At 33.7% G+C, this 14,835-nt stretch overlaps 1 protein-coding gene across 1 annotated transcript in view; it reads right to left on the reverse strand.

The window, feature by feature from the left end:
- LOC110440470 overlaps positions 1-2,731 on the reverse strand; it is a 52,859-nt gene extending 50,128 nt beyond the window's left edge. Inside the window, exon 1 of the mRNA XM_021483574.1 lies at positions 2,555-2,731. The gene's annotated coding sequence lies outside the window, so the exon portion shown is untranslated. The remainder of the gene's footprint in view (positions 1-2,554) is intronic.
- Between the last annotated feature and the right edge of the window lie 12,104 nt (positions 2,732-14,835).

Genomic DNA, 14,835 nt, shown 5'->3' on the forward strand with positions numbered 1-14,835 from the left:
GAAAATATAGCTTGAAATGTCATTTATAATATCTAAAAAGGTCAATAGAGTAGCAAGGTGTCAGAAATGCTAATTACATTTTGTTGAGCCATTACACATTCCACTCTGATCTATTTTATTTATATGGGTGGATAATTAATAGAAAACATTCCTATAAGAAAACATTCAACTAGAAACCAATCTCATCAATCGATCACCACCTGTCAAATCTAATTTACAGGTGATTGACATTGTAACTTTTAAATGACCTTGATTACTTTTCTTTCTTAATATGAAGACTGAAGTCAAGAAATTACTACCGTAGCTATCCTGAAATAAGCCCATGCCTGGTAAGAAGCCCATCTATATTTATTACAGTTCAATGGAAATGCCAAAAACTGCCGATTCATTATCCTGTAATAAGTGATTATCTCTCTACTTGGAGTCCAGAGCTTTGTGGACCCATGGCTTATTGCAGAATATATATATATATACCGTAAACACAGTATTGTACCTCTTTTCCACAAAGTTTCTGTCACATCCACTAGTTGTTTCAGAACCAAAAACCTGAAGTACTACAGATTACTTATATTTTTCTTTGTATAATTTCGTGACTTTACCTTACCTGTATATACATACCTACTTCAGAGGATGTATTGTACGTGTTATGTATGAAAAAGCATTTTGCTTTATGTTTGATTTCACCAATGAATTCTTATATTGCTAGCATTAGACTGGAAGAGACCATATGGAGTCCTGCCCCCCCCCCCCCCCCCCCCCAAAATTAGACTGAAAATGGTGCGGATATATTTTCTGTTTCCTTTTCATTCTACATTGACTGGCCCCTCCAAACTTTAATTTAGCCAGAACTGGCCAATTGCTCTCAGCTGGCAGGTTTTTCCTTATCGTTATGATGAGATTAATTAAGGTGCAATATTTTGTGACCTGATTATACATGCATCATCCAGTCTCATTGCAAAAGTATTTGGCAACAATCAAGCATGCCTGCATCATAACTGCTGTTTGCTAAGCATTTTAATGACTTTGCACCAGCGAAGTTTATACATGGTATGTATACCTTGGCCTTTTCACTACACAAGGCAACTCCGAATTGGATTTACAAGCTGGTAAAAGAGCGAAAATATTTTACCAGGTAAAATTATGACTGCTTACAGTTAAGTACTTTAAAGAACAAAAAGCACTTGCTATTGATATTATGAACAATGGTGTAAAACAATATGGCTGAAGGAATTCTGTTGTATGATTACAAAAAGGTTCTGAGTGAGTCTTTATGAGCCCTAATTGCGGCTTCAGATCTGTCTGGCGTCCATTCAGCTGTTCCACTGGTAGAGTTTTTATAGTGCTTTCCTATGTTCTTGTTATAAATTATTTATGAATGGCATAATCAGTATAGAATTTAAAATCCTACGTTTGTTCATACAGCCACGAATACATAACAGAGTAATATTGCAATGAAAAATTCATATGTTTTTATCAATTTAATTTGTACATTTCCATATTGGTTTAAGTTAAGGAATGCAAGGATTTGATAAGTGAACGGTTACAATAACATAAGTATCCAAAATAGAAATGTTAGAAAATAATAAAGATTATTTTAAAAGGATTGATTTTAGTCATTCATACCTTGAGTTTTTACACTATACGAAGCCCCATACTGTTCTTTAATTTAAGGCTTTTCAAAGGAAAACAAGTTAATTGCAGTTAAGGAAAAGTCTTTATTTTAAAGATTTTTTTCTTAATATAACTTTTATAACTTAGCATAGAGCCTTCTTGTGGAAAAACTAAAGCGACAGAATTTTGTTAAGTTATAAGGAACACTCACAAAACCGAGTCGATTCCATATATGTCACGATTTTGCTACATCCCCACAATGTTATATAAGTTATTAGGTATATTTTATAAATGGGGATCTCTTACATATTACCAGTGTATCAAATAGGAGCCACTTTAAGCTGTGCTGTCACCCTATATGAAATAAATTGAGCCCACAGAATTGATATACATGTATATGACACAAAAAAATACATTATTCTTAGCCGAAAAGACATTTAGGAAACATATGTCAATAACTGTTCAGAAAATTCTTTTCTTTAAAGCTTGAAAACTCTTATCATGTAACCTTTGAATTATTTAGTATATTGATCAATACATTTTGTATACAGCTGTTCCTGAAGTATATACCAAGTCATTTAATATATTAAGCTCCCACGGGAGATCTGACATATTTGTTTACATAATATGTCATTCACTGTCACCGAGATATATGTATAGGTTTGAAAACTCTTGAAAAACCTCTGTCACTTACCAAAGTTCTACTGTAGCATATCCCTCCAAGATAAATCCACTGGATTCCCCAAATGTATATAAAATAAATATTTCACCAAAACACAGGTTCAACTTTATACAGGTAACAAATTCACAAGAAACACACTGCTTAGGTAAGTGCAAAACCGGTAACTTTCTTAATCTCCATTTCTAGTACCGTCGTATTTTAAATATGAAATCCAGTTTAAACATGCAAGCATTGAGCTTAATAAGAAATATTAATACGTACCTTTACGCCGGCTTTGACTGTCTGTAGGAATTAACACTATGGCGAGTTAAATCTCTGATATTCCGACACAACACAAACGAGATCCCATACAATACCCAACATGTATCAATTTGTTTTCAATGTACATATTAAGGCTAGCAGTACGTAGTCACCCAGTGGCGGGCTTTCCACCATTGGTCTCTGTGATGACTATACAGGTGTAGTCGCCTACTGTACGACACAATACCTGCATTTGTACCGTAAATGTCCATAACATTGCATAAATTTAAAAACCAGTGGATTGTTTTTATCCCTTATTCAATATTTACACAATGATCGGCTAGCTAGTAATACCTTTACTGTGTTAGAAATCATTTTTTTATTTCATATTATTTATTCATTATTTATTCATATATAATTGATAAAACAGTTTGATACCTGTCAATAATATGTGATAATTTTTTCACTCAATTACCATTATGGGTTTTGTACATATTTCATTACCGGTATTTATTTATCAGTGATCAACATTTTATTCAATGCATTCATTTATGAACTTATTAACCATTCATAACCACTAACAGTGCCTATAATAAGAGCCCATTGGGTATTAACAGAGAAAATGTTAGAGGTTATGGTTATCATAAAGGTTAATAAGATTGTTGGTTTTGAGTTTAACATGCATGCTCCCTGCACTAGTCAGCTAATGCCATATGAAGACGGGTGCCTTGGGAGACATCACTGGAAAGAAAGAGTAAGATAAGAAAGAGAAAAGAAAAGATAAAGATTGTCAATGTTCCATAAGCAGGAGACACTAAAGAAACCCCTTGATTTTGCAGGGGGCCCTATGTAGGTCACCTCTAGGGATAACGTGTAGTGAGGTCCTGTAACAGCAATTGATTCAGATGAAAATAGTTATTTGATTTATTTCACGATTGTTGTAAAACAGGGTTTTGAAAGAGGGGGTTCATTTCATGCTATTCTATTATAATTTAATCTTGCTTGTTACAAGCATTTTCATTGGCTTAAAAATTTATGTTATCAGCCCATAACGTAAAAAAAATGACGTCGCCGTTTGTAACGTCACTTTTGATTGGCTGATACAGCAGCGCAATAATTCCTAAAAGAAAAGAGTCCATCAATAAAAGTGGATTTCCACAGGGATTGTGTAAAGTAGATTAAATTATAAGGATTAACTTGAATATATTGTGTTACATCTCCATAACATGAAAAATATATTCAAGTTAATCCTTAAGTAATAGGTCATCTTGTGTATTGAATTAAAACAAGTATATAAGACCTCAAGATACTCCATATAACTGGGGGTTTATTTTGAAAAATGCTTTTGCATTTACATTCATTGTATTTGCAATGAGATTCATTCATGAATTTAAAACTTTTGTGATAATCATTTCCAGAGAATTATAATCAACGTTGAAATAGCACCAGTTGTGATTGGATTTTTTGTAGATGGACCCTTTATACCCTCTCATTAATGAAGTATTGGTAAATTTAAATCTTTAAGCAGTAAGTTCACGATCACGAAATAAAGTGACTTACAATTCTCATATTGGTTTCAGTACTCCAGCAAAACCTGTCTAATCTGACACTCTGCGGAACACAATAAAGTCAGATTACACAAAATGTCAGAATACACAGGTTGATAAGTGTTTAATTAGACAAGGTGAAAGAAATTATTCTGGGTTCTGATTACACAGTTTCACTCGAACTTCTTTTGACAGACATGAAATAAAACCATAACTACAAATTACGGAGATCTTCCCTTTAATATTTGAAGTGTTTGTTTCTAATGCCTGTACTAACAACATTACCAAACACTTTATTTAATATGATAATTTGAAATTAATTCATTTGATTACTTTTACCAGCAATACTTGATATATGTTAATAATTTACAATCTATAGGCAATATCATGTAAGAGTCAACCAGGCGCGTAGCTGCCACGTAGGCATGCAATGAAGCAGTTTCATGCATATCAAAAATACAAATGTACTATTATATTTTTATTTATTTATTTTTGTAGTCTGGAACAGTGATTAAATGATGTGTGGTCCAATTGAAAAATATATCAAATGAAGCTCGACAAAGCTTTTAGATCAAAATAATTTCCGGGGGTCATGTCCCCATACCCTCTCGAATGGTTTCGTGCCTTCGGTGCGACTTTCTGCATGCACATCGGAAACAGCCCAGCTGATCTTGTTATGAGCATCAAACTCAGAAAAGGCAAGCCATCCCTGTAATTTGAAGTGATTGAATTGATCCAAATAGGTGCATTATCTATTTTCTACAAGTAGTGGTTAATTAAACAACCCTGTTAAATTAAATTAACAACCCTGTTAAATTACAAGTTATATATATTTGTGATAATCCCCAGGACTCTGCAGGTTCCTGAATGTATACACTAATAAAAAACTGTTTTATATACAAACAAAATATTTTGAATCATTTTTGGAATCAAAATCTGCAGTAAAAAAAAAAATTGAAGCAAATATTACCCCCAAAAAATTGCTGTGGTGTTTTTTTGTACAGATTCCCTCGTATGACATTTAAAGTTGTACATTTCAATCAAAACTGCCAGAGAAAGTCTATAAAGGACTGTTCCGGGACAATTTTTTTTCAAAAGAATGATGATTGAATGATAGAAAAAAGTCAATAACCTGTCTTCAAAGGTATAACAGCCTCACCGCTGAAAGACGCCCAATACCATTGTAATATCGTCAGACGGGCATTTAAAGTCCACTCTACAGGGAGCTATTGATTGGCGGTGTAGTTTAGTTCTACCCTAACTATAGCATATCTACCGTTTATATTTACCTATTGACTTGCGTGGACTTGTGGTCTTTGACGGGTGTTTGAATATACAACAAGGAATATTTGATATAGGCACTGAGCACACGCTTCAGACGAACATAATGGGCCAGTTTTCAACACTCGCTGACAATGTCGACGCTGCAGACTTTGGTGGCGTTTATCAAACACCCTTTGATTGACTGTATAAAGCAGAAATGACATATGCTGAATTTTAAAATCTGATCTGATTAAATACCATCAAGATTTAATTTGTCATACTATACAATAATTAAATGTCAATAAGAGGTTACTTGATCTTACTGATATAATGGCGTATTGGAATTATGCTTCTTATAAATTCTGATCAGCACTTCACTATACTATCAAAACACACTTGTGTTACTCATCTGTAAAGAAGAATACAGGTGCTTCTAAATTTTTTTTTTTAATTACAACAGTTGTTTATGTCATTGAAGGGGTAGGGGATTACTGCTATAGTGAGGGGGAGGGGTATTCTCAGGATGCGGTAATAATGAGTTATGGGGGTCGGGGGACTGAATAGTAACTAGGAGTATTGGGTTTGGAAGGGGTTACGTAAAGGAATGATGGTAACAGATTTGGATAGTGCTGTACTTCACTGATGGAGAGGAGGTTGGGGATTAAGAATGGAGTTGTTTGCAAATTGTGGGGAGGAGATCAGTATAGGAATGAGGATAATGAGGAGTCATCATTTGGTTGGGTGGGGTTTAGGGTAGGACAGCTATTCACTGGAAGAGTGATAGGGACAGTGTTGGGAGAATATGCAACAAAAGTGTAGGGGATTATACATTTATATAGAGAATAATTTCTTATTCTACAGATAAATCATGTGTTAATTGAAGCTTAAATCAATTCTGATCACTTAATGTGTATTTACCCGAGAAAATGATTGATCTATTGCACTCGACATACCAGTTGACATTAACACTTGTTTAGATCAATAAATACATAATAAATCATACTTGGATATTTGTTGGCATTATCATCGGCAACAATTAATGCTCTGGTAACCTTTTCAGGAATTAATGCGTTCACGTGCGCTGTCATCCTTACACAATTGCCTTAATCTAATTCTGTCCCTCGTGTTTTTGGATACTATTTATTAGAAATGGAAATATTCTATAAATATTAGAAACAGGTGAATCATCAGCATGTGACCTGTCTAATGCAAAGCATGGATAATCAGAAAACCTGTATAAAGCAGACATTCTACCGATAGGTACTACTTAGTGTAGTCATTACGTTGTACTATGTAAAGTATTCAGAAAAAGAAACCTGAGACATCCCACCTAGGTACTACTTCACATGTACTGTATACATTTCTATGTAAATTCATCCTCTGATATCAGAAAACCTGTGTAAACAAGACAGTCATACACCTAGGTGCTATTTTATACATTTCTGTACATTTCTAAGTGAACTGATCCTCTGTTATCAGAAAACCTGTGTATAAGCAAGACATTAAATACTTACACCATGGTGTTAACACACTGTATACATTTCTATATAAACTGATCCTGTGTAATCAGAACACCTGTATAAATATATATATACTGTATATATCTATGTAAATAGATCATGTGTACAATTATTAATTAAGCGACCTGTATAATCCAGACATTCTATATTACAGATATGCCACATACAGTATACATTCTAGGTTCTAGGCAATGCAGTCTATGATTCTCAAAATATTGATTTAGACATCTTTAAACTTTTAACATTACACTTTATATGCATGCATACCTGGTTAAACAATTTTAAACAAATATACCAATGTACACTCACTACAGGTAGCTACAACCATCTATCTTATCTATCAATGTAAGTAACGTATATGTGTAGACAAACACACCCTATCGCCTCTGTGCTCACTACAGGTACATATAGTGTTCTTGTTGAAGGTATAGATATCTGCGTAGGTATACAGGTAAATGTGTGATTTATAGACTTTTTCAAAAGGGACCGGGGCAATATTATCAGGTTCATAAAATATATAATTGATCAATTGTGAACTCTATAGCTATAAGGATTGCACATAAAACTACGTATCTAGTAAACCCAGTGTAGGTCGCATAACGGCCATACTCATATTTTACAATTCGATAATATCTATGAGATTACAATTTGGCTGAAACCATACCTTTAATTTTGTATTTTACAGCTGTTTTCAGACTATCTGGCATTTTAACAACTACCTATACACAGTAAAGCACATAAATCAACTTAGAACTGATCAGTCAACACCATTAACGGCTTAAAATCATTAATTCAACATTAAGTATAAAAGAATGATATCCAGTTAGGAATGAAAATCTATGGCAAAGTTCAAGACCATTGATAGGAAGCCAAATGTTACTGAAATGCTCCTTTAATATGAAACGAGAAGCTTAAAAGACAAATTTGAAATCGCGTATCAAGCAGAATTCCAGAATCATTTCTTGAAATCTGTTTTTAGTAAATTTTGCAATAAATTAACGGAAAATTTTCCATAGAATGATCTTACTTTTAGCAATAATTTTGAAATTGTTCTGTTTAGCTGTACATGTATATTGATTTTAAAATATGATGTATATATAGGCATATACATTCTTCGAAGAGCTACAATAAACAAGAGGCCCAATTAAGGGCCTTAGCGGTCATTTGAGTTATATCATAGGTACTGGTAGCTTTATCTTATTTTTAATGTGATGTGGAAATCAGCATGTAATCTAAGTTGAATACAATACTTGTCATGTCATCAAAGAATGAAAATTTGAAAATATTGGTAAATGTTCCCTTTGGGGCCCCTCAAGCTCCCTAGCCCCTGGGGATCGGGCAAGAATCCCAATTTTACAATGTTAAAATACCCTCATTCATCAAAGATGATTCTAACTACGTTTGAGTAATTTTCTGCTGAAAATGGATAAAATATACCCAAAAGTGTTATTTCCCTATATAAACTATATATATAAACTTTACCAGCCCTCTCCCCAAGGGAAAACGGATAGCTCGGGGGTCCTGAAATTTACATTTTAAATAAAGCCCCTGATGATCTTTCTTTTTATGCACGGAAATTGAATGTAGTACCTCTGAGTCTGGAGAAGAAGATTTTTGAAATATTGGTTAATTTTCCCTTTGGGGCCCTACCCTGGCCCCAGGGGTTAGGTTAGGAATCCCAATTTTATAATTTTATAGCCTCATCTACCAAGGATCGATGATTCTGCCCAAGTTTGAAAAAAATCAATCCCCTTGAAAAGAAGTTGAAAATGTAAAAAGTTTACGCACAACGGACGACGAACGACGGAAAGCGATTAGAATAGGTCACTTGAGCAAAACTCAGGTGACCTAAAAATAGTTGTTAAAAGTTTGATTCAAAAATAAAAACGAAACTCATTAAGTGACCTACATAACTTTTTGAGCTTTTTTGGCTTTAATTTGATCTTCGATCATTCTTAGCAACTTGAATATTTCCTTATTTTGCCCTTGGTTACAGAGCAAAGTAGCATCCCAAGTTACAATATACCTATTGATAAATAAATGTATTATGTTCTAATAATTTAAAACCATTTTGTCATTTGAAAACTATTAGCAAGAGATCTTGTGATTCTGACTGTGAATGTATATAAATCAGCAGTATTATAAAATGGAAATTTCATGTGTATTTTCTTTCATGATTTAAAGTTTTTGATTTTTTAGATTTATGAATGTTTGTACACAAGTGAAAGTTTCATGGTTTAACCTCTAAATCTTATATGTAAATAAAGGTAAATACGTTTAGTGATCTTTAAAAGGCCCAGACAACAATACCACAACTTGAAAGTTTGAGTATTTAAAGGTCCATATGGCTTTAAGCCTTCCTTGTTTATTTTTATAACTTAATTCTCTGTTCAACATTTCAAATGCATATGTCTAGATACACAAACAGTTGTACAGTCTTTATATATATATATATATATATATATATATAAACAAACATATCATGTAGCTGGGTTTGAGTCTTATAACAGGAGTAACAATCACGCGCCGATTACCCTTTAATACACATTGGTTAATTTCAGTACAATTTAAATCATTCACCCCTACATTTTTAAAATGGACTTGCCAAATCTTTGTTTTGGTAAGGTTCAAATGTGACTTTTAAAAGGGGTGAATGGGTTTACTTTGCATTCAAGCAAGGGGCACGTGAATACTGTATACACCTATATAATTTTGAGACGAAAAAGCAACAGAAAAGCTCCTGAATGTATGATTTTTGTTTCAGTATTTCCCAGGAATGTTCCCTAAAACTGACCCCAAATCTTAACACCCAAGTTGTAGTTCTGTGATTGTTAAAGCTCATTGTGTACTAACGTGTGTATATGCAGGGAATTAATTTCACTGTTTTCATGGTTACTAAAGATAAAGCGAAACAAGCTAATTCGTGGAATTTATATCCCCCGCTTGCAGGACATATTGTAGGCTAACATTACTAATGTTAGATTTAAACATGTGAATATCCAATATCGTGATGTTGAGACATAATGTATAGCTTGAAACTTGAAGAAGAAAAAAACAAACTATACCTCATTGATTTTCACAATGTGCACAAATCACATCGGTTGGCAAACTTAGCATGTCGAGTTGGATGTGCATAAGGAATTTGTTTGAAACATCTTAACAATATCTACAACAATTATCACACGAAAACCAAAGAGTGCCCGAGATGGGTGGAAAGACAGAGGAACACAAACATTTTTATCAAGTTTGAAGGAATTTGGCTAATATTTGCTAGATTTATTAAGCGGAAACTGCAGATAATGACGTTTTTTCGTTAATCAAGGGGCCATAACTCTGCCAAATGAAGTCCGATTCAGGTGGTTGTCAAACTTGGTTGAGCCCTTAGTGCGTTGAACCCTGTTACAAAGTTTTAAGACAATCGGATAATATTTGCGAGAGTTAATGAAAAGGGGCCGTAACTCCACCAAATAAAGTCCGCTGAAAGTGGTCATTGTACATGGCCGAGCCCTTAAGGCATTCAACCCTGTGACCAAGTTTGAAGAAAATCAGTTAACATTTGTTGTAGTAATTGCACAGAAACAAAACGCAGGAGATAATGACGGTTTTCATTATTCAAGGGGCCATTACTCCGCCAAATGAGGTCCGCTGAAAGTGGACATCAAACTTGGCTGAGCCCTTAAGGCATTTAACCCTGTGACCAAGTTTGAAGAAAATTGATTAATATTTGTTGTAGTTATTACACGGAAACAAAGCCTGACAGACAGACAGACAGACAAACCCAAATTTATATCCCGTTTCGGTGAAAGCAGGGCATAATTAAATACGCAGAAAATATTCATACCATGAAAATTATGACCGAGATAATAGAAAAGACCTATTTCCTTTTTAAGTATGGTTTAGGGTTGATAATTATAAATAAGAGATAAAACAACAATTCAATATAACAGTTTACTTTATGTTGACAAAACTCTTGCAAAATAGTTCTCATCGCCAAAAGACAAAAGCATCCTCTTGCCTGAGTGCCATATTTTTACCTGGCAATGTTGAAGGAAATATATTAGCCCCCGTGAAATTCAACAATTATATACATCTCCTTCAAGACGTAAAACAAACAATTCCATTTCGACAATCAGGTCACTCAACTATCTTATGTAATCTTGATGATTTCTTTCTTCTATTTGTACCATATATTGACATCTGTTTCAGTACTATATATAGTTTTATGTCTTACCGCTAAAATTCAGAATTCAAGGACCTGACGACATTGACATGTTACCTTCACACCAATCAAGCTCACTAACAACAAGGTAAATATCAGAAAATGTATAAATGCATTGCAACTTCTACAGTACAACATTTTATGATTGGGGAATCAAACCCTGAACGCTATGGTGAAAGGCAAGCGGCACTGCACCACCCTACCACCCTTATGGCCAATACCTGTATAGGCACAATGAACTTGGATGTTTAAATAACTTTAACCTCTTTCAAGTCTTATAAATACTTTATGTGAAAAACTAATCCATATGCATATGATCTGCAAGTATAATTATAATGCACCACTTACCAGTGCTGAGGGTATCCAAGATATTCCTGTTGTCTATGCAAACATATGTATATCCTCATTGTGTATCAATAGAGATTTATGTAAATGTTATTGATGGCCCAGGGAGAGAAATCAATCATTTCTTAACTAGCGTCAGGCCACAGCATTGTAAATCATGCAAAATACTGCCAAATATACCATAAAGCATACTCAATACTTAGTCTGGCCACAGGATTGTAAATCATTTGATGGCCAGCTGTCAACAGCCAATACACCACAAAGCATACTCAATACCGCAAGCTGTCAACAGCCAATACACCACAAAGCATACTCAATACAGTCATGCTTCATGATTGAGTGTTGTATTAGCTGTCATAAATACAACACATAACATACTCAAATTCAGTCAGGATACAGATCGATATAAATAATTTCATCCCATATATATATTATATTCTATCAAAGATAATCTTGATACACACTTCATCTGAGAGTGTTTGAAAGGGGTGAACTTTAATTTCTTGATCTAGCTGTAGCAGAGTCTCGGAGATCAAAGAGATTTGAAGTATTACCCACTGCAGGAAATGTCATGTGATGCTGGTGTTCTGGTCATTAATGCGATCATCATGGTAAAAAGCATTTTGAAGATACATTGTATCAACTGACTATCTGCAGTTACTGCTTGCATCAAGTCTTCATTTGCAAATTATTCTGTCACCATGCACATCCAGAAAACAAAAATGAATTCCTGATATCATAGGAGACACTTGAATTTTAGATTTACACAGTAATAATAAAAGATTTAGTGAGTTGATCATAAAAAAGATATCAGTAATCCAATATTTCAATAAAAACCTACATTTGTATATATATATACCAGACTATATCAAACATAAGTTCATTTTATAATCAGGGCTAGATAATAAGGGTAGCCGGATAGTCTGAGACTAGTGAGTTCTAAAAAACCACTAGCTCAACTGACATGTCAAAAGTTGATATTTTTCTTCATGTTGAATAATATTTGGTTAGTAAAATTGGAAACTACTAGCCTGACTGACTAAATGGTACATGCTGCTTTTCAAATGGTAAGATTAAATTTGTATACAGAAAATACATCACCATGATCACTAACACTGAACACCAAAAATTACATGTAATACCAATGACAATCTCGATCCACTGTCCAAAACCCTATACACTAAACCTAATACACCCTAATGACCTAACTGATAACACAGGACTAGCCCTAATCATAAACCCCTAATTCGTTGCAGGTAAACCCTCAATCACATAAAATGGCGCAATTATCTATCTGTTTAACAAGTCGTTCAATGACAGCTCTGCCATTTAAACATCAGAACAACGGTACCGTTATCTATTTTTGTTGGGGAAATTCCCTTCAAGGCACGATCATTTTTCATGAAATCCTTGAAAACAAACTCATTATGATCAATTTAAAAACAATCATAATACCTTCACAATCATGAACTTCATAAGGTAAACTTGTAATATTTGAAACATGGATATTGTATTTTAAAACGCAGTTAACTTATAGGTGCTTGTTAGCAATGGGTCACGAGGCGTTTCCGTAGAATCAGGCTAATGAAGTCCCCCTGCACACAGTCTGTTAGTTTAAACGGGGAATACAACTGTACTTGCGTCATATGCATTTCTTTTGACAAGATTGGTGAATACCGAGTCTAACTCTAACTTACGCTTGTATTTACCAACCAGACTAATACTGGACTATAATAACTAGGCCAATTAAGCCAGGAAGAGCTGAGCCAATAATGAAACTGTGCCAATATTGAACGCACTCACAGTTGTTCAAAACATTGCTACACTTACAAAGCTTTACAAAGGTCCATATATATAATAAAAAGAAATCAACTGCATTCACATTTTGTAAATATGTTGAATTCAATAAAACAAAATGTTATTTCTAGAGATCGAGTTAATCATTTTACATAAGAGCATTAATCAGCTTATTCCATATTTGCCTACATGTAACTGGATAATATGGAATTAGCGGATTTATATAAGCCCATACAATAATAAATTGTATTTATATAAGTTTTACAATCTTCATGTATTTTACTTAAATAAGATCAAAATCAGATTAGGATAATTTCACAATATACCTTGTGTAAATCTACATACAATTCAAAATGAATTAACTGCCAAAATGATCGATTATATAAAATACAGGAACTATTTAATATCATAATCCAAAAAGTCGTCACAAGTACCGCATTTTTTATACAAATTTGGTTGTGATACACATGCTTAGAATAGGTATTTCCCTTGATAACAGGGTCACAATAGCATAATCAGGAACTAATGGATGGTTCAAGTGGGTAGTTTAAGAAACTGAAGTAGGCCCCAGGCCTTTTGATAAATAAATCTCAAACATGTGGATTAATTTCTTCATGGTACATATACCGGTACTTAAAACTGGAAACCAAGTTTAAGGGAGACTTTATATGCAAACATTACCCGGGACTATACATGTATAACTAGGTGCATTGATGGTATATATGGCCAACATACATCATCTCCATTATAAATCAGTGAAAGTCTTAACGTGTAAACTGGGTTCCTTAGATTCTCAACTGATGCAAATTCTTGCTAAAGCAGTCACTTTCCCAAAGTCCCTTCCGTTTGATTTCTATGTAAATTTAGCACTGGCTAACCTGAATCACAGGAGATCAATGATCAATTAATGAGGTTGGAATAAATATATTAGCATTGACAGTGTTAAGCCTTGATACATGTTCATCTAAACGAAGCATTGCTGTGAAGGTGTACAGGCTAATATACATAATACTGGCTTAATACGTCTCTGGCTATACTTATATGACTACGTACAATACTGGCTTAATACGTCTCTGGCTATACTTATATGACTATAATTATGCACTATATTTCGACCATATTGATGGAACTTTGTGTGACCTCTTGTCAGAATCTTTGTCTATTCAAATTCTATACACAAACTGGGTCCAACTGAGGAGCAGTTTTTAATATAGAGATATATTTTAACTACACATCAGTGATTTTTTTCTCCAATAGTTTTACACCCAAAGACAGGCTGTTTCATCTAGCAAAAATGTGCTTTATTTTCTCAAAATGAAGAAAAAATGAGGAATATCTTTCTATTGTCAATGAAAGTAGTGCAATATTTTTCTAATTCATGTAGAGCAGACTGTTGTAAAATTTTGGTACAAAACACTGCACAACTTTTCATTTTATAGATAATGCTTAAAGAGCTGTATTGCCATCATTTTTTTTACTGAAACTTTGATGTCATGAAGAAGAAAAAAATCTAAGATACAAAAGTATATAATGTGAATGTCAATCATATATATATAACGCTTAGCAAAAGCACAGGCTTAGATATCTAATCTAATTCTGTGACAAAAGCTA

This window comes from Mizuhopecten yessoensis, unplaced genomic scaffold (genome assembly GCF_002113885.1).
Source record: "Mizuhopecten yessoensis strain PY_sf001 unplaced genomic scaffold, ASM211388v2 scaffold11183, whole genome shotgun sequence".
Taxonomy (NCBI): Eukaryota; Metazoa; Mollusca; class Bivalvia; order Pectinida; family Pectinidae; genus Mizuhopecten; species Mizuhopecten yessoensis.